Source organism: Cygnus atratus, chromosome 19, assembly GCF_013377495.2.
Source record: "Cygnus atratus isolate AKBS03 ecotype Queensland, Australia chromosome 19, CAtr_DNAZoo_HiC_assembly, whole genome shotgun sequence".
In the NCBI taxonomy this organism is placed as follows: Eukaryota; Metazoa; Chordata; class Aves; order Anseriformes; family Anatidae; genus Cygnus; species Cygnus atratus.
The window spans coordinates 10,193,743-10,213,159 of NC_066380.1; the positions used below are offsets into that span (position 1 = coordinate 10,193,743).

The 19,417-nt window shown below is 53.2% G+C and overlaps 1 protein-coding gene across 4 annotated transcripts in view; it reads right to left on the reverse strand.

Annotated features, from left to right (window-relative positions):
- Positions 1-9,213, reverse strand: part of LOC118257037 (discoidin domain-containing receptor 2-like) — a 60,587-nt gene extending 51,374 nt beyond the window's left edge. The window contains exons 1-2 of one of the 4 annotated variants that reach the window (XM_050714463.1): positions 9,105-9,173; positions 2,962-3,158 (exon numbers count right to left, since the gene is read on the reverse strand). The gene's annotated coding sequence lies outside the window, so the exon portion shown is untranslated. Of the gene's footprint in view, positions 1-2,961; positions 3,159-7,769; positions 8,879-9,104 lie in introns of those variants that run through there. The other 3 variants (XM_035564582.2, XM_035564580.2, XM_050714464.1) reach the window with 3 other exon arrangements.
- Between the last annotated feature and the right edge of the window lie 10,204 nt (positions 9,214-19,417).

The following is a 19,417-nucleotide window of genomic DNA, read 5'->3' on the forward strand; positions in this document are numbered from 1 at the left end:
AAGCTTGTGGCATTTCTGGAGGCAAGTTTACTCCTCAGATGTTGAGAGCCGTTCTGCTCTCGTTAGCGCTCGGGAGCGCGACGGGCGACTCAGATGTGCGCTCCAGCAGGCACGCTCAACCCATGACCTGGTGTTTTTCTGAAATAAATGCAAACCCGGGGGAAAACGCTCCCCTCCCAGCTCGAGGGGCTGAGGAGGGCAGATGAAAGGCAACCACACGCCTTGTGTATGTGTGGCCTCGGCCCGGGCTCACAGCTGGCCCGCACCCGGTCCCATGCACGGCTCGGGGCCAGGGATGTGCCCCGCGCTCAGCCCACACCTCCTACAAGCCCAGCGCCCCTCTGGTGCCGAGGGGCAAGCAGCCTTGTGCTCCTGTGAACAATGGGACACATCCTGCACGTGCTGCCTCACTTGCTGGAGCCCGTGCAAACATGAGAAAACCACCGCACACGGGGCCCTGGCTTCTTCTCTGTGGAAGCAGCACTAGGATGGGCTCACGTTTCCTGTACTAGCACGGAAAAGGCAGAAGGATTCAGATTCATTACTCGTTGTGCTGCGAGCCCTACTGGGACATTTCCGAACAGCTCACTTAAAGGCACTGAAACCTGCAGGATGAGGTAATTCAAAGCTAAACGCATAACCCACGCGGCAGGGCGGTTCAGTAGGTACGGCTCTCAAGCTAAAGCAAATAAAAGCTGATCCGGCGCAGTACCCAGCTCCATCCCCGTACGTCTCCAAGACTTGGCCAGACAAAGCCACGGCTGAGTCAATCGCACACTGGAGACGGTCCCACCTCGAGCGGGAGGTCAGGCTGAAGGCCTCCAGATGTCCTCTCCAACCAGTATTTCCACGGCTCTGTGATAGCGGCGGCGAAGAGGCAGAGGAATTACTGCCAGCAGCTTTCTGAGAGACTCGCATCGAGTTTCTCCGGAGAGATCTCTCTAGATTAAATTAAAAGGCCCGGTTAACGAAGATGTCGGCACTGACACAGTCTGGGCTGACCGTGTCCCGGCAGGGATACTGGAGTACCAGTGCCCGTGCCTCGACGCGCCGCACAGGTCTCAGACGGGGTCAGCACACTGCGTCAGACTGTCCCAGCACAAATTAGCACCCGCCATAACAGATTTCTTCCTGGCATTTAACTTCAGCTGTGCATTCAAGTGCAAAAGCTCGCAAGACTTCACGAACACAAGTTAAAAGCGAGGCGGCCATGAGCTCTCAAGAAGTTTGCAGCAACTTAGCAAAGTGATTTCCCGCTAAGTCCATGCTCTGGGGAGGTCTCAGAGGCACTGCTGCTATTCGGTGTCCTTCCAGTGCTGGGAGGAGGCCAAAAATGCCACACAGGAGCCCGAGCCACTGCTAAAGGCGGGGGGCTGAGCCCTCGGGAAGAGGGCAGCACGCCTGCCGAGGGGCTGCCCACTCCTGTTCTTGGGATGAAGCCGGGCCCAGGTTGCTCTGACACGCAGGGGAAGCTGTAAGACGCTGCCAGCCATGCGGATGGATGGCATCAAGCTGATGGGAGGAGGAAGGATACTTTGTGGAGTGGGGTTACTTCACAGAATCGTCTAGGTTGGAAGAGACCTCCAAGATCACCCAGGCCAACCTCTGACCTAACGCTAACAAGTCCTCCACCAAACCAGATCACTAAGCTCAACATCTAAACGTCTTTTAAAGACCTCCAGGGATGGCGACTCAACCACTTCCCTGGGCAGCCCGTCCCAATGCCTGAAAACCCTTTCAGTAAAGAAGTTCTTCCTAATATCCAACCTAAACCTCCCCTGGCGCAACTTCAGCCCATTCCCCCTTGTCCTGTCACCGGGCACGTGGGAGAATAGACCAACTTGAATAGTACCCATCACAATCCGGACCAACATGAAACACACCACTGCAAAGCAACACGCGCGGGACGAGCTCAGAGCGTTGGGACCCCCGTGGGGGGGCAGCGAGGAAGCTGGCTGCGAGCCTGGCGCTGCGAGCCTGAGATCTGTTCTCACCTGCTGGGTTACAGCGTGTGGCCCACGCCTCAGCCCCAACAATATCGCAGCTCACAACACGCCTGTGCTCACAGGCAGCCCCAACTCAGCTCCTCCGCAAACACAGGAACGAAGGAAATCTTCCTGGTCGATCGCCTTCCCCAGCACGAAGGTGTGACGGCTTCTTGCTGCGGGGCAGCCCTGAGCGCAGGGAAAGGCACCCACCACGGGCTGACGTTTTCAGACCAGTACCCCAGCTATTTCTGCCTGTGAGTGTGCTTTGACAGGCAGAAACAAACGAGCACAAGTGAAATAACACAACAGTAATACGGGTGGGTGATGAAACCTGAAGCCTGGCTAGCGTTAGCTCTCAGTACGAATACAACACGAGTGACCGAGACCAGCACCAAACAAAACACGCAGCAGAACGTGCCCAGCTTCTCAGCCTTCAAGGAAAAGTAAAGGCTGAAAAGACAGCGTGCTCTGCAGCTCTGCCTCTGCTCACCCCTCAGCAGCTCTCTGTTGCTGATGGGTGGGACACTTTTACACCTTAAATGCTATTCCCAGAGAAACTCGCTTTTCATTTGCGCTGCATAAATTCATCTGGTTGGAAGAGAATACGCCGCCCTCTTCTCCTGGCTCCCAAATCGCAGCTGGCAGGCTCAGGATGTACGACAATCCTTGGGAAGCAGCACGACTGTTTGCTTTGTCCCTCCCTCCTCTCGCCCTCTCCTCCATCCCCATGGCACATCCAAAACCACCACCCCCCTGCCACCTCGTGTCAGGCTCTCCCGACCCCGCGGCTCTGCAGGCAGATTTGGGCTCGGTACCCAGGCATCACGAAGGAAAGTCAAACCAGGTCAGGAGAGCATCATCCACGCTGGGAGCCCGTCCAAGCAAACACCCAGAGAGCTGCTGCTGCCTTAGGAGAAGACAGGCCCCAAACCCAGATTTTGGGACAACCCCACCCAGTTAATTCCTCACTCACGCGTTCTGCGAGCACCAGTTCTGAGCGGGCGGGCGTTTTAATGCTCCACGGGCAAACCAAGGTTTGGGCAGCGCTTCTCGGGTACAGACCCGCACCTCCCATGCGTGTGCACGGTCTCCAGGTGGGCAGCCAGCCCGCCACCAGGCCAGCAGGATCCCGTCCAGGAGCAGCGTGAAGGAAGACACGGTCGAGCTGCTCTGAAAAATAAACAACCTCAGTGCAATCAGCCAGAGCAACAAGTGCTTTACCAGTCGTCTTTGTTAGAAAAAAAAATATATATATATATGATCCTGGGATTATTAGGCAGTACAGAAGGAAATGGAACCAAATCAAGTCACGTTCACAATGATTTTATCTAGAAAATAAAACACAATGACACAAAGCGGGTATTTTAACTTGCATTGTACTACATGCTCACGAGAACCCTAAGCAGCTCTATGAAATATCCATGTCCAGGTATGCCCTGGGGAGAACGTCTACGGAGCTCCAGAGGAGCAGACGTGCAGAAGTGACACAAGAGCAGTGCCACCACGTCTGTGCCCACCTGGAGGGCCGACTTCCTCCCACTTGTTTCAGCAAAAGCTCCCAGAGGCGACCCACAGAACAGACTGCACTGCAGGCAGAACAGCGCTGTGCAGAGTCAGCTGGTTTAATGCGTCTTGCCTTCTGCACGCCTGCCTTCAAGTTACATAAACCACCGTCAGATTTCAGGTTTTGATTTGAAATTATCCCTGCCTAGTCTAACTTTATTTTATTTTTAAGAGACTGGAAACAAGGAGCTGCTCAGCTCCCATTTCCGTAATCAGTATCAGTGAAACTCCCCCCAGATCAAACAGCTTTGTGTTAAGTAATACTTCCTTGACTTGGAAGAGGGAATCATTCCGGGCACAAGGAGACCCATCAGAAGGGTTACCTTCCCACCTGGCCTGTGAGAACAGGTTGTGCTTAAAGCTACTGGCAACAAAGCTCAGCTCGTTCCGCTCGCTGGGAGCGCCCACTCACCACCACCCCACAAAAGCTTTATGTAACTCTCAACATCTTTAAACCATGCGCGGGATGGTTCTGGAAGCGCAAGTCTTCCCAGTAAGGACACCTTCAGCCCGGCTGCTATCCAGAGAGGTGGAAAACATCCCTTTGGAGAGGGCCTGGAGGTCTGCGGGATCCCCCGCAGCACAACGCTAGCATTAAGGCTTCGCTGCTCACTAGGTTCTGATGCATTAAGAGCAAAAATATCATCAATCCTACACAAATTCCTCTGCTGACGCCAGCAGAAAAAGGGCCGGGGAATTAAGGCAGATGAGAGCTTTCCCTCGCTTGGGCTTAGCCCAGCGCCACACACGCTAAAGAGAGAAACAGAGCTGAGGAAAGATGAAATACTTCCTCGCTCTCCTGCTGCTGTCCAAGCAACAGGACCCAGCGCTCAGGAGCATCCCTTGGCACGCTCCATATTCAGCAAGCTCTTTTTGGAGCACAAAGCCGTCCTGAAGACGGCTGCTTTCACAGCCTCTAGTGTTTTGTGTGTGCCATGAGGCCACTGGGCATGTGACTGGTGTGTTAAAGCTCCCTGGCTCCCCAGCCCAAGCTCAGATTCTTTCCCTACAAAACACACTGCATGAGCTCATCTGCAAGCAATCAGCCTGAGAAATCAGCTTGTTAAAGGAAGCTTCTAGGAAAGCAGAGAGGTCTCCTGAGAATTTGGGGGCCTATATGGTTTTAACCAGTTTGTTAAACCCCAGCTGCTCTTCTCCCCATTGGGGTCACACAGCCCAGAAGCCATCTCTCCTCCCACACAGCTCCAGACACCAGGACGGTTTGCCGGCGCCTCACTGCAGCATCACGTTTTGAATCTCCGCAGCCTGCGAGCACTCACGTTTCTGTGCAAACTCTTTCACTTTAAGCAGGCTCTTAAGAGTGTAAGAGAAAGCTCTGAGCTGCAAGTTGAGCACCATCCGGAAAAGGAATCCATTAAAGAGGTGAGAGCAGTAACCTGGACGTAAGACAGTATTTTCTTCACTTCTGGATTCTGGACGTGTCTCAGCACTTCCCCACAGCCAGCTCACAGATCCCAGGCGCTCCCACGGAGAGGAGCCACCAGCAGAGCAGGAGCTCTGAAGAGAAGTACGGGAACGAGCTCCTGGAGAGCCACCTTCACTCTGAAGCTGATTCAAGTGATGCAGAAGAACTTTCCCCAAGCTTGCGGTGAAGCTCCAGGAGCATCCCCAAGCCCTACGCTCCGCCCTGTGCTACGTCCCCACAGGGACGCACGCTTTCCTTCCTGGTGAAAGCCTTGGGGAAAGCGCGAGTAGAGCAAAGAGCAAGAAAGAAGCGCAGCAGCAGCTTCCCAGACTCCCCTATCTGCCCGTCTTTGTGGGGCCAGCTGCGCCTTGTTCCCTGAGGAGGAGCACCATGGTGGTAGCAGAACAGGCAGCACCGCTCTCGTGCCTGCACCTGCAGAACTGCAGCCCCTGAGCTTTCAGGAGAACAGGGACTGCCGCTCTGGCACCCCAAAGGGGAGGCAGGGGGATCAGACCTCCTTGCTTTTCACTTCTTTCCATGACAGCTCTCACACCCGGCCTCAGCTCTCGGCCCCGACACCCAGGCAGCCCTTTCCTACCTGCCCCCAGCTGGTCATTCAAGTACTTGGAAATTTTTTCCTTGAAGTTCTTGGATAGAAATCGCTGTTCAATGTTCTACACAGCATACAGGAAGGAAAAAAAAAAGTGTGCCTGTTTCTAACAAGAGATCATGAGGACTGAATCCTTGGCTCTTCCCAACCCGGGATTATTCCAAGGGAAGTGATTATTCACCACTTCCAGCGCCTATTTTCAGTTCAATTTGCAAAAGTAACTGTTACGAAACAAGCAGAAGGAAGCAAAAATCAGAGTGGAAAGGTAAAATGCATTAATCACCACGAGAGCAGAGGATCAAGTTAACCACGCTGGGGGCTGGGATCTCCCTCAATTTGTCTCTTCACTAAAGCCACTCACTAAGCTCTAAAAAGATCAGCTCTGGCACAATCTCTAGTTCTTGAAGTAATGGAGTCATTTAGGCTGGAAAAGACCTCTGAAATCATCAAGTCCAACCGTTAACCCAGCCCTGCTGTCCACCGCTAAGCCATGTCCCCAGGCACCACATCTACAGGACTTCTAAACACCTCCAGGGATGGTGATTCAACCACTCCACGAACAACCATGAGAATCACTGCAAGGGGCTTTGCTGTGTACAGGACAGGGTGACGGAGTCACAATGTGACCGTCCTGGTCAACAACAGCACCTTCTAGCTCCAAATGCGACTCAGCCTCACGCGAATTTGAAACGCTGCCCTAAAGAAACTGGTTCTTTAAGAAAAAAATAGACCTTTAGCTCTGCTTGACTGCAAACGTTCAGGCTACACAAAGTGCTGTGAGAAAAAAAAAAAAAGTCTCCAAGTTCCTAATTTTGTAAGATTAAGAGCAGACACCCAAACGTACACCAGCTACTAAACGCAAAGCATCCTGCCCAGCAGAGGACCGCTGCCCCCATGTCCCTGGGCACGCACCTCGCGGTAAGGAGGAAGAGTCGGGGGCAACACCATCGGGCTCAGCTGCTGCACCCCACAGTGCAGCTTCTCAACCAAATCATGGAGGAAAAGAAGAAGGAGACTTTCCGGCTCAAGTTCCAACTCCTTTTTAAAAATCAGTTTATAACCACTAAAACAAACACAGTAAGAACAACTGTGCAGTAACCGGGAACCTGCAAAAACAGCTGCAGTGTAAGAGCAGTGCAGGCGGTGTTTGGCAAACAGGAGCAGAGACAAATGGCCCAAGGGGATGGCAGAACATTTAGGGAATAAGGGAACCAAGCAGCAAGTCCCACCCCTGGGCCCACAGAGAACCTGCCTTGAGCCCATCCAGCCAGGGCATGCCTGGCAGAGGCAGCCACCCCGTGCTGTGGGCGCTGGCTCCACGTGAGATCTGCCTCTCCTCTCAATGCCTCCCCCCTTCTGGATGCCCAAGCCTCTTCCATGCCTCTAACTTCCCCGGATGGTCTCAGGCCAGCTGAGAGCATCCACAGGGAGAGCACAGCACCTGGACATGCCGCTTCCTGCCCCGTTCACTCACTCAAAGGGGCTCCAGGCTGTTACTCCATTACTCAAAAGCACTCATACAGGACATCCTTGATCCCACCAGGGCCCCCACTGCGGGCAAACTCCCCAGGAAAGAGCCATCTCGCAAGGAACACGGAACAAGCAGAGTGCTCCAAGACCCCGGTTCTTGGACATTTCAACCACTTTGAAGTTACTCGAGGACACCTGCAGCAACAGCAGCCAGCGACCACATCGGGTGGCACAGAGCTGCAGCAGCAAGCAGCACTGCTACAGAAAAATCACCCCGTCCAGGTCCCGTAGCACCTCTGCTCCAGCTGAGACAGCTCCAGGGTATTTGGAGAGAAAGGCAACTTTTTGCCACCATCTCCGTAGTGGCTGTTCAGGGCTGGAGGATCCAATCTCCACCCGGTTCCACCCATGGAACTGCCTCAAGCCCCAGCTGACAGCCGCGTGCTTTGAAAGCCCTCCTCCGTCACAAGCTGAGAGCTTTCAGTGACACCCAGGTATTGTTCTTGGCTCTCCCTCCCTCACCACAGACCTCTCCACGTCCCTCATCTCACAGCCTCTCCAAGGCCAGGGCTGTCACTGTGTACAAACCAAATTCAGGGAAGATGCACCAAAAAAATATAAAAATAAAGTCTTCTTGGACAGCGAGGTGAATGAGAAAGAAGAAAGCTCCTGGGAAAGGCACGGAGCCCACACCAGGGGAGGAGGCGGTCACCTGGTCAATTCCCAGGGCAGGAAAAGGAAACCGAGCCTCAGGGTCTCTCATGGACGGCTCCTGAAAGTTGAAGACAGGGCAGCGATCTGCCTGCAGCCATCGGAAGGCCACAGAGCACTCACTACCAGCAGAAAGCCAACACACCCTGACATCTCCTGGGGGACAAGCACACACCTGGCTAATAGAGTTAGGTCTCATCAAAATACAATTGCTTTCCTCGATTAGACACCAGAGGCCAGGACAAGCCACGAGAGGCACCACAGCTAATTCCCGGGGAGCTCCTCGTTGCCCCACGTGGCTGGGGGCGCTCGGCCGGCTGGGCAGCGGTGCCCTGCTAACGGGGCCAGGGGCTCGTGGAGGGGAGCGGGGCCCTGCCCACACACCGCTGCTTCTGGCTCCAGCAGGGAACTGCTGCTACACTTTTCACAATATTTTTTTTTTCTTTTTCCAAAGGAGTCCATTAAAGACAGAAGAGCTCGGCATTTGAGACCAAAGCATTTCAAAGCGCTGATTTATCTTTCAATCTCTGAGCACAAAAAGCAGGGAAATAGGAGTCTTGGTGTTGTTCCCTTGTAACATTTTTCCCCTTTCTACCCCAACAAAGCCAAGCACACAGAGTTCCACTTATCACTCTCTCTTTTCTTTCCTCTTCCCTTTTGCGCTTAAAAATTCCACCAGAGGAGCCGACAAAAAAAATAGGGTCACACTCTCGTATTTTATCTTTGCTTCTACCTCCCTCTGCTCCAAATTAACCCCCCTGAGAATCCTGACCAGCCGGAGAAACAAAACCACACCAGGGACCCGGTGCAGAAAGGAAGAGGGGAACGCATTAACATCACCACAAACCCAAACACCGAGCGGCAACCAGAAAAAAAAGCCCGAACAAAACTTTAAAAGCGAGGTTTTCCCACAGAACCCTACTTAAGGAGTGGAAAAGAAAAAGAAATAAAGAAGAAAAAAAAAAAAAGGAATGCTTTCAGAAAGGGGAAAAAAACCACAAGACAGCCGAGGAGCAAAGGCAGCCAGCCGTGTGCGTGCCACCCCCAGCCCCGAGGGGAACGCGGCTCCGGGGGCGGGAGGCAACCGAGGCCCCGGGGCCGCTCCGAGGGGCCCCGGCCGTGCCCCAGAGCCCGGCCCGGCCGCCAGGAGCCGCCGCCGGCCCCGGGAGGGCGCAGCGGGGCCTACGGCGGGCAGCGAGCCCCCAGCTCGGCCGCCGCTCCCCGCCCCGGGCCCCGCACCGAGCGCCGCGGGCTGCCGGCGGGGGGGCGGAGCGGAGCCGCCCCGGGCAGCGCCTCCCCCGGTGGTGGCGGCGCGGGGCCGGGCGCTGCCGCTTACCTGAGGGCCCGGCCGGCGGCTGCGGGCGGCCGCGCTGCGTCCCGGCCCCTTTCGGCCGCCGGGAGGGCGAGGGCGGGGGCGGCCGCCGCTTCGCCGCTCTTAAAGCGACAGCCCGCGGGCGGCGGGGGCTGGCGGGGCTGCGGCGCTGAGGGAGGGAACGGGGGGAGCGGCCGCTGCTGGGGCACGGAGCGGGGCCGGCTCGGGGCCCCCGGGAGCGCCGTGTCTCGGTGCCTCGATAAGGCAGGGCTGTGCCTTGTGCCTGTGCCTGCTGCGTGCCTCTGTGCTCCTCAGGGCTGAGCCTCGTGTCCCTCAGTGCACCTCGGGGCTGAGCTCTGTGTCCCCATGTCCCTCATCAGACCTCAGGGCTGAGCTCTGTGTCCCTCTGTGCTCCGCAGGGCTGAGCACCGTGTCCCCATGGCCCTCAGTGCGCCTCAGGGCTGAGCTCTGTGTCCCCATGGCCCTCATCACACCTCAGTGCTGAGCCCTGTGTCCCTCAGTACACCTCAGGGCTGGACCCATGACCCTCAGTGCACCTCAGGGCTGAGCGCCGTGTCCCCATGGCCCTCAGCACTCCTCAGGGCTGAGCCCCGTGTCTCCCGTGTGCCTCAGAGCACCTCAGAGCTGAGCCCTGTGTCCCTCAAGTGCTTCACTGCCTTGTTGTGTCCTTGTGTGCCTCAGGGCACCACCGTGTCCCCATGTGCCTCAGCGCACCTCAGGGCTGAGCCCCGTGTCCCCTGTGTGCCTTGCAGCCCTGTTGTGTCCTCCTGTGCCTCAGGGTGCGCCATGTTCCTGTGTCCTCACATGCCTCAGGGTGCTGCCATGTTTCCTGGTGACCCCTTGCGCCTCAGGGTCTAGCTGTGTTTCCCCGGTGCACCTCACATGCCTGCCATGGCTTAAGTTACCTCGTGTATCCCATGGCACTGCTGGGTCACCCGTGTATCTCAGGGCCCTGCCATGTCCCTGGGCTACGGCTTCATACCCCACGCTACCCCCGGTCACTGCTGTGTCCCCAAGGCCTCCCATCACTGCTCTGGTGCCAGCATGTCCCCCACCACCCCCAGCACACTCCTTCCTTAGCCAGGCTGGAAGAGGAGACTGCACTAGGGTAACCCTGTGGTCTTCATCACCTAGTGCTTGGTTTCCTGTAAATGATTTTCACTCTTGTTTTTTTTTTTGGTTAGTTGGTTGGTTGGTTTTTTTTTGCTGTGTGAACAGCAAACCCAACTTCAACCCATTTTCGATTTCATGGATCTTAGCTGTAGAATGTCTCTTTAACACTGAGGCAAGGAGAGGCATGGGCTCGGGTGTGGTTTCACTAGGTCCTTCATTTGTTTATTGATTCCACATCATTTTCCTCCACTTTTGTCTTCTCCAGTTGTACTTGCAGTAATCTTTTCAGGCTCCCCTTTTCTAGACTTCCAGCTGTGCAACACAGTGTGTAGGATTGCGGTGAGGCCATGCAACCCAGCTACGAAAACTCATTTTAATATTTCATCCATTACACTCCTGAGACACCATCAGTGTGACAGGCGGGATTAGAGGGAGCCAGAGGGTGAATAATGTGTCTAATGAAAGCAGCTGTGTTTACAGTTCCCATGGCACGCCTCCGCACGCATTGCTGCCCCTCGCGCCCAGCGAGGAGAGGAGCTCCTGCCTTGGGCAGAGGCGAAAGCCTGACGCAGATCTCTCTGTTATGGTGCCGGAGACTGGGTCCCCACTAGCAAGGTTGCGAACAATCTGTTTGTGTGTCCATCAGAAAAAAAATATTGAGTCACTGTGGGATGAGCCACTGTGCCCACTCTGGGATGGCCTTGCGGACTGGGAGTCACAAGGGTGTTGTAGGATCGGGGACACAGGGCAGGCGAAGCCCTTTTGGAGTGGCTTTGGTGTGCTGCATCTTGCAGCATGCCTGGTCCTAAAGGATGTATCCATAGCGCTAATTAAACAGCTCCTGGGGACGCTGCTGGGCACAGGAGAGTTATTATGTGTAATGTCAAACTGAGCTGGGATAGCGCATCCATTACTCTCCCCAGGGACATTCCCAGGCAAGGCACAGGGCAGAAATGCCCAGAGACTGCCCTCAATACACACCTGGCTGCTGTTTGCTTTAAAGGCCGAGAGATTTTACCAGCAGGGACATGTGCTGGAGCAAAGGTCCCTGTGCCAGCAGGACTGGGAGGCTCCAGGGCAGCAGGAAGGGGGCTGAGGTAGTCCAAAGAGCCTTGGATAAAGAGAGAGGTTGGAGGAAGGGGAGGTTCGAGGATAGAGGGGCTGGGGATGTTGTGTGGATTGGGAAGGCTCTGGAGCGGGCAGAGCAAGGAACTGGGAGCTGTGGGAAGGGATGGAGAGCAACACAGGCTGAGAGACTTCAAGGGGAGGTGAAGACCTCCAGGGTGACACAGCTGGCGTCTGCTGAAAGTGCAGGACTGGATCTTGGCATGTCCTGGCTGCAGAGCCTGTCTGGATATGCTGCTCTGAGACTGGAGCAGACACGTTGTCCCTCCAGGGCACCACAGGGCTCCCAGATCCATCCTTCTGGGCTGCCCTGTCCCCCACCAGCTCGGCTGGAGCTAATGAGTGTAACTCTGAACTGACGTGGTGACGTGCATGCCTGCGAGCAGCCACAAGAGGATTGGGTTAGGGTCGGCTGTGCAGCATCACTCACACCACCACGCCACAGAGCAGGGACATGGGCTCCTGGCAGTGTCCTTCACTTCAGCCCTCAGCCTGAGCAGAACCTGTCCACATTACATCCTGCCAAAACAAGTGTTGGAGCAAACAGGAACGTACCAGATGGGTGTAGGGGCTGACCACAACATGAAATGCTGGACTTCATGCAACAGACTGACTGTGATGTTCTTATTTGCATTTAGCTCATTCAAGTCGCCAGGTCTGAAATGAATTTTCCTTGGTTGCATAGGCTTAGGCTGCTGATGGCTGGCCTGGAAGTTGGTTGAAAATGGCCTCTGTTACATCTGCATTGCCTGTATCTCAGCTCACCGTCCTGTGACATAAGGAACGATGAACCACACCGCTTGTAAGATTCAGTGATGTTTTTTTTTATATTTAAGGGGTCTCTGTATCCACTTTGCTGGTTTACATTCCAGCACACTTATTTGTTTTGACAGATTCTGCTTTCCCACCAAATCAGCTCTCAGCAAGGTAGCGATAGCATCTTCAGCATTTCTTGCAGATGTGGCATTGCAGGTTCATATTCGGGTGTCTAAAACACCACAGGCCACTCTTGTGGGTCCTGCTCAGGTTCTGTCTCTGCTGCCCTCTCGTGATGCCTTTGGGATGCGCTGCAGGAAAGTCCTTGCTCACCAAATTTGCAGTCAGCTCGGAAAGATTTCAACCCGCCCGCCATTGCTGAACGACCTTTACATTTTCAACAGCCTTTACTATTTCATGAGCTTACAAAACTCCACATTTTGTCATTCCCCGAGATCGCACGTCTTCCCCAGCACCTCACAAGGGATGTGGAGCCCCACTGCAGGACTGACCCTGGACCACCACTCACAGACATCATGTCCCAGCAGCTTTCTCCAGACAGTTCCCTGGCTGCACACTGACCGATTGCTCTTTTTTTTTTTTTTTTTCATTTGAAATTTTTTTTTTCATTTGAAATTAAGTAGCCAAGTTCTGTTGGCGATTCAGCTTTTTCAGTTAAATTTTTTTTTTTTTTTGAGATAAGCAGGTTTCTTTGTAACTGCCATGAGCTGCAGCACCCTACAGTACTGTGTTTTGGCCTGCAGTGCTGTTCTTGGCTTTTCCAAGTGCTGTGCTTGGCTCTTCTGCAATCACTGCATGTGCAATCCAGCTTCCTTCCACTCACGGGTCATGTGCGGCTGCTCTAGGTCATTACAAAACATTTGAGTTCTGCTCTTATCAGGGCCTGAGGAACTAATTGCTATTTCCATGAAAAGACCTGCTTTCTGAGACAAGTGAGTCACACCAGCTGGCTGTCATGGAAATGATCTGAATTAAGCTCCAGGTGATGGGGTGAGGTTGGCCAAGGAGGTGGTGGGATCTCCATGCCTGGAGATTTTGAAAGTCTGTCTAGACACAGCTCTGAGTAGATCAGCAAAACTTGGAAGTTGTCCTGCAGAGTGAGAGGTTGGGGTGGAGGTCTGAAGGGCAAGGCTGGGGCTGCAAAACCAGAGTGTGGTGTTATGGGACTGACCCTGATGGGGCGAGCCCTGCCACACAAGATACACATGGCTGGAGCATGGGCCCTGGCTTGGGGAAGGGTTTCCAGGTGGCATTTCCCAGGTCCGGGCTCCGGGGCAGACTCTTCTCAGGGTGCTGGGCTGGGGAAATCCCAACCGTGACTTATGCAGACTTCTTTGAGATGCATAATTAGAGGAGCTGAATCCCAGCCTCAGGGAATGAGTGATAAAACAACCCAGGATACTCAGAACAGCTTCCACTGAAAGTCCTGGGCTCTTCATTTCCAGCAAGGAGATATGAGTGTCTCTTTGCTACAAGCCCTGTGGCCAGACAAGGAGAAGAAGCAGGTCCTGAGCCTGGAATTTCTTTATTCCTAACTCAAGGAGCCTGTCCGTGTCTGGGAAGCAGCAGCCCCTCTCTGAGCTGCACCTCCCTATGTGGACCCCAGATGCAATCACATTTACTCTGTTCAGAAAAATCTGGGGTCATGCTGCCCTGGACCAGTCACTAATCCCACCCTTCACACAGAACTACAAAGCACTGCTATATTCCCAGAAACACTTTGATAAACACATGGTGGAAGTGTTGGCTAGAAGAGACCTCTGATGATCTCTGGATCATCCTCCCCCTTGAGCAGCCCTCTTTCCCAGCAGCTTCTATGGTTTCCTTCAGGGATCTCCCAGCTTTTTCCAAGATGATATCTCACCCCAGTGCTGTGGTTCTCGTTGTCACCTGGGTCTGTGAACCCTCTCCTGGTTCTGGGCACCAGCAAGTCGGTTCCCAAGCCCTGCTGTGGTGCTGACCCCACTATTCTTGCTAGTTTGGCAGTTTTATTTCCCCAGGATGGTCAGCAGATTTGAGGGTGCAGCAGGGAGACCACTCTTAATTTTAAAGTTTCAGTTGACACGTGTTGTGAAAGTCTGATCTTAACAGTTTTATTCCTACAGCATTACAGAGGGAGAAAATCACACAGGATTTTTGCACTCTCCTAGCTTTCTTCTAGTATGTGAGAGCTGACACCAAATTACAACATGCAAACAGAGGCACTGAAGGAAGTTATACAACAGTCACAGAAAGGTTAGCACAGTACAAACCCGATGCAGGCGTACAAATGTAATGCCTGCAGCCTTTTGTTACAGCTTGTGGAAGTCCCGTCTCTAATTGCAGTCACAAATGGATCAGCATTAAAAACTGCATGGCTCTTGCTGCAGCCCCGGGCTTTCTTCGATGCCTCCTCTGGTTACCGCTGGCCCCGTGTCACCATCCAGAGTCCTCGTGTGCCCTTGAGGGGTGCAGGAGTTCACAAGGGCACCTGTGCTGCTGACGGTGCCCCAGCAGCTGGTGTCCAAGAGCAGGAGCAGGACAGCTTCTCGCACGCAGCTCAGTGCTCTGCATGGGAGAAACCAGTCAAGCATAGCCTGCAGAAGGTGTGCGGCTGTCTCCTGGCTTGTTGTGGCACATCTGCTGTGGTCTGCATGAGAGGCTGGTGCTCGTAAGCCGATGAGAAAGTGATTGCCAGGGCCTCTGAAACGGCTCTGTCTTCTCTGGAGCTGTTTGCTGCTGCCCCGAGCTGTGAAGCTGGCGGTACTGCTGGTGTGCAGAGCGGCTGCTGCCTAGGACCTTTTCCCCCAGCCAGTCTCTCTTGCTCAGGCTCCTCGGTTAGGACCTGCACGAGGATGATGCCAACACAGAAGAGCAGCCAACGCTTGACTAGGTCTTTCTCCGGGCGTGGCAAATATTTTCTCACCCGGGCTGGGTACAGCACCTTCCTGGCTTTCCTGCTTCGCTTTGTTGGAAGGCCTGGAGGTCTCCCGACAGCTCGGACAGCAAGCATCGGCCCAGACAGATTTTCTGAATTGTTTTTCAGCAGATCTGTGCTGGAGAAAATATTTTCTCCCGTGTAAGACAGCATGTCCTTAGCAACCTGTCGGGGTAGCTCAGAAAGCTGGGAGAATTGTATGGAAATCTCTCTCTGCTTAAAGATGGTTTTAATTGAAAAAGCAGACTGATGAAATAATATTAAGAAATATTATTAATAACAACAGCGCTTTTATTCGTTCTCGTTAACGCAAATAATGCAGAACCCCAGAGCTGAACTCTTGGAGTGATTTATGCTTCTTTATGGGGAGCTGTTCTTTGATTTCTCTCCCTACTCCTACCCGTGCTATAAATACCAACTTTGATGAGTGAAGTTGTCATGGGAGGAGCTCGGCTGACTCACAAACCGCCCAGGAATGTCTCTGCCCCCAGCACCCCATACCTGCCCACGGGCACACGCTGCTAACAGAAGGCTGAGAGCATGCTCCAAATTTTCTACTTCCCAGTTCTGCTCCCCTGTGTTCCAGCTGTCTATCAAGGCTTTGCCTCAAGACATTTCGGTGCTTTTGAGAGCGTAGCCTTCATTAAACTCCACAAATCTGCTATAAAGAACAGAAACGGAGTCTGAGGACAGGTAAACTCTCAGCTGCCTTCCCAACCCATCTGCCAGGGGGTTGCATTTGGGAGACCCCAGTTTCTGTTATGACCCTGTGCAATCTCAGCACTATGCCCCAGAAGATGAGCACCTCAGCACTTGCTCTGGCAAGCTCAATCTCAGATATGCCCAGAAAAGGAAAAAATAACACTTGTGTTCAAATTCTTTGTGCCTTATGATGACTAAACAGAGCCTGAAAGGGCTGGGTGCCCACAAACCCGCTGGAGAGGTCTCCACAGCTCTCCATGGGATCTTTGTGATGAAGTTAGAACATTTAGCTGCTAACTTCATGTATGTTTGTTGGCATGGGGTACCTCACGCGCTCACATCTGCCAGAGCAGGTGGGAATGAAAAGTGGACTCCTGCAAAATGTCTTTGGCAATCAGCTATGGGATAGCCAATGTAAAACCCAATATAACTTGATCTCTGCAAGGTCTTCTCAGGCAGCCTGTAGTCACCACAAAAAAGCATGTCCAAAGGGCACAAATTCACTTTAAAACTGTTTTGGGCTCTGTAGCATAGCCTGCTTGACCCTTCTTGGAGGAACAAAATGGTGGTTGCAGGGCATCCAACTTCTGCCTTATAAAGCACCATCATGTCACTGCTGTGGTGATGTGAACACTCCCATGGGGGTCATCCCACTGGAAACCAGGTCTTGGGCAGAAACAAAATTTAGCTACCAAGGCAGAGACTCCAACTTGTGGAGTCCCATTTCCAGGTCTCTGTGCCACCCAGGCACGGGAGATGGGTCAGGAGCTCCATGAGGCAACACCGCCTGTGGCTTTTGCCATCAACCCTAACCCCATTTAAACCAAATGCCGGAGCCAGTGACTTGCCTCAAGACACTTGCACCTGCAAAATGCCTTCCTGAGAGCAGTCACTTACACTGCCCAGGCATGTGTTTAAACCTGAGACAAAACTGGGGCATAAAGACAGACTTTGGTGGCCTTTGGTGGTCATTTTCCCCCTATAAGACAAAGAACAGAGGGTTGGGAAACAGAAATCGCTGCTTCCACAATCACCTAATCATTGTCAGTTCACAGGAGGACAACTCCTAAGACGTAAGGAATCCTTTCAAGCAGCTTCTTTAGCCATTACCTCTCATGGACACTGGTCAGAGCAGGGTGAAATGGGTCTTCCTTCCCCTGATGGCTAAACATGGGCCCCACAGCAGCATCCTAGCCCTGCCGGGCATCTGCCTCCCACGGCTGGTGCAAAATCCCTGCAAAATCATCAGGAAGCACCTAAATCATGCAAGTGGTTTAGAAGAAGCACGCAATAAGAGCATTTTTCATGTGGGGTTGTTGCTGCTTTGCCCTGTGGTGCCTAAGCCCTTGGACCCGCCCTGGTCCCCGCACGCGAATGAGTCAGGCTGGGGATTAGTAAGGAATCCTCCCGCTGCCGGGACGTGGGCTTCAGGCCTGCTCGACTCAGCTCGGAGGGCAACGTGGTGCAGGCAGCTGCCCAAACCAGGCACCAAATGCACCCGGGCATTGGCTGGATGGTGGATGTCAAAAGCCCAAATGAAACATTTGGTGGTACAGTCAATTCCCTTTGTTTCAGCCAGGGTCATCCCCATGCAAAGAGGCAGATCGATGTAGTTTCTTCCAGCCCTGTCCCACCATGAGCTGTGTTTATCTCGGTGCAGGTAATGGGCAGCTCCCAGTGGCCAGGAATGTAGCCTGTCCAGAAGCTGTCCCCAGTTCTGTCACCAGCGGCATCACTTTGTGTTAATCACCCAGAGGTTTCTCAGTGAGGTTCCACATCCTGCACCTCTCGTGCACCTAGCCCATCTCACCAGCACTGCCCAGCACCCAGCTGTAGGAACGTGAGTAATAACCCAACCTCAAAACGAGCCCCAGAAATAGGGGTCCCTACCTGTAGGGACAAATCCTCTCCTTATTGGCAATCATCATTACCCATTAGCTTATCATGTGAGTATGATTACACAAGGATGTATTTATAACTCCCAGGTGAGCTTGTCCAAGCAGGTCACTGGATCCTCCTCAAATGAGAAGAACTAAGATGAATCAGCACTGCACAAAGCAGATCTTCTGCCCACCAGGTGCAAGGAGATGAAAAAACAATTTTTTTTGAACTGGATCCAAAGAATTGAACGTTATCCATCCCGTCTAATCCAGAGACTTCAGTGCATTTCACCAATGGATCACCAAAGCCAAAAAATGAGCCTTGGATGTATCAGGAGCAGCATTCAGAGGTGGAGGTGATGGATCCTTGGCATAAGCATGCAACCCTAAAGGCCCCAGCATGGGTAATGGGACTGACAGAACGGGTGTGGAGCAGCTTTTGCAGCTGAGGACGGAGCCCATAGCACTGAACGAGCTGAGGACACTGGGTCGCGTCAGGCCAAGGCGTTCCGCAGTGTTCAGTTCTGTGTTCTGACCTCAAGACATCCGAGAATCACGGTGCTGTTTGTGCTAGGCAAGTTTGCAGGGAGGGGCAGAAACTCTCATTACATCATCTGAAATAGTTGGGATAAACCCAAGGTCTGAGGCACATGAGCCCTTTTTTGCATCGGAGAGATAAGCAACAACCTTGAAGCCAAGGACCAGCTCACACTCGAAGCAAAAGCTCAGCGCTGACTTTCCAAGGCCCCAGCAGCACCCGGAGAAATGGCAGGACCCCGATGAAGGCAAAGCAAGCCCATGACTCAGAAACCTTCATCCCACTGGGAAGAAATATATGAAGTCATCTCAGGAAGAACTAGGTGGTTTGCTGCGATATATCAGAAACAGCATGCCAAATTGTAGTAGTGCCAAACAGCACCAGATAACAGGGGCACACAGGGTACATGCCATGCCTTTGGTTGCAGCCTCGGAAAAGTTACCGGGAAATTAAGAATTGGGAAAACATGGAAGCTGGGGGAACATGGCACCAAGCATCCCCTGATTTCAGACAGTCGTGTCAGCAACTCTTTTTGTAGTTGCACACAGCTGTTGCTATTTAAGAAGTTTAAGAGGGAAACCATTCAGATCTAAGAGTATCTTTCTCCAGGTTTGTAGTATTTGTTTTTGTTTGTCTGTTTGTTTTTTGTTTTGTTTTGTTTTTCTTAGAAGACCAGGTTAGACACCACCACATGGGGTTGATTTGAGTGTGAGCATTTGGCTAGCATGGCAAGTTACAGGAGCAGGAGAGGGGCAAAACAGGTTTTCAGCTGCGGTTAATGATTTACCTCTCCCTTTACATATCAGTTGCTGACCACAAAAATGCCCACTGCACACACATCTCTCAGGGGTCAGGTGCTGGGTTTCTGAGGACTCTTCCTTCTGGTGAAGCTGGGGCTAATGCCAAAAATTAGAAGAAAACAAAAACTGTGGAGAACTGGTGAGGTGCCCCACTCTGGAGCACATGCGTGGGAAGAAGACTATGGTCCCTGCAGGCTTGTCCCCAGGGTTGAGTCCCTGTAGGGCGATGCACGATTAACAATAAAAGCTGAATGCAGGGCAAGATGGCCTGGTGGAACTCACGCTGTCCGAGGCGGATGATATTGGGTGAGGATGGCTGGGTACCATGGCAGGGCACCCGGGGGTGGGATGCGGTGCTGGTGGCTTCCATCAGCAGCACACTGAGACTGCTGCATCAAGGATTGCAGAGCTGCACTGGGCTGGCATAACCTGGGGGCTGCATGGGCATCGCATGGCCCTAGGGG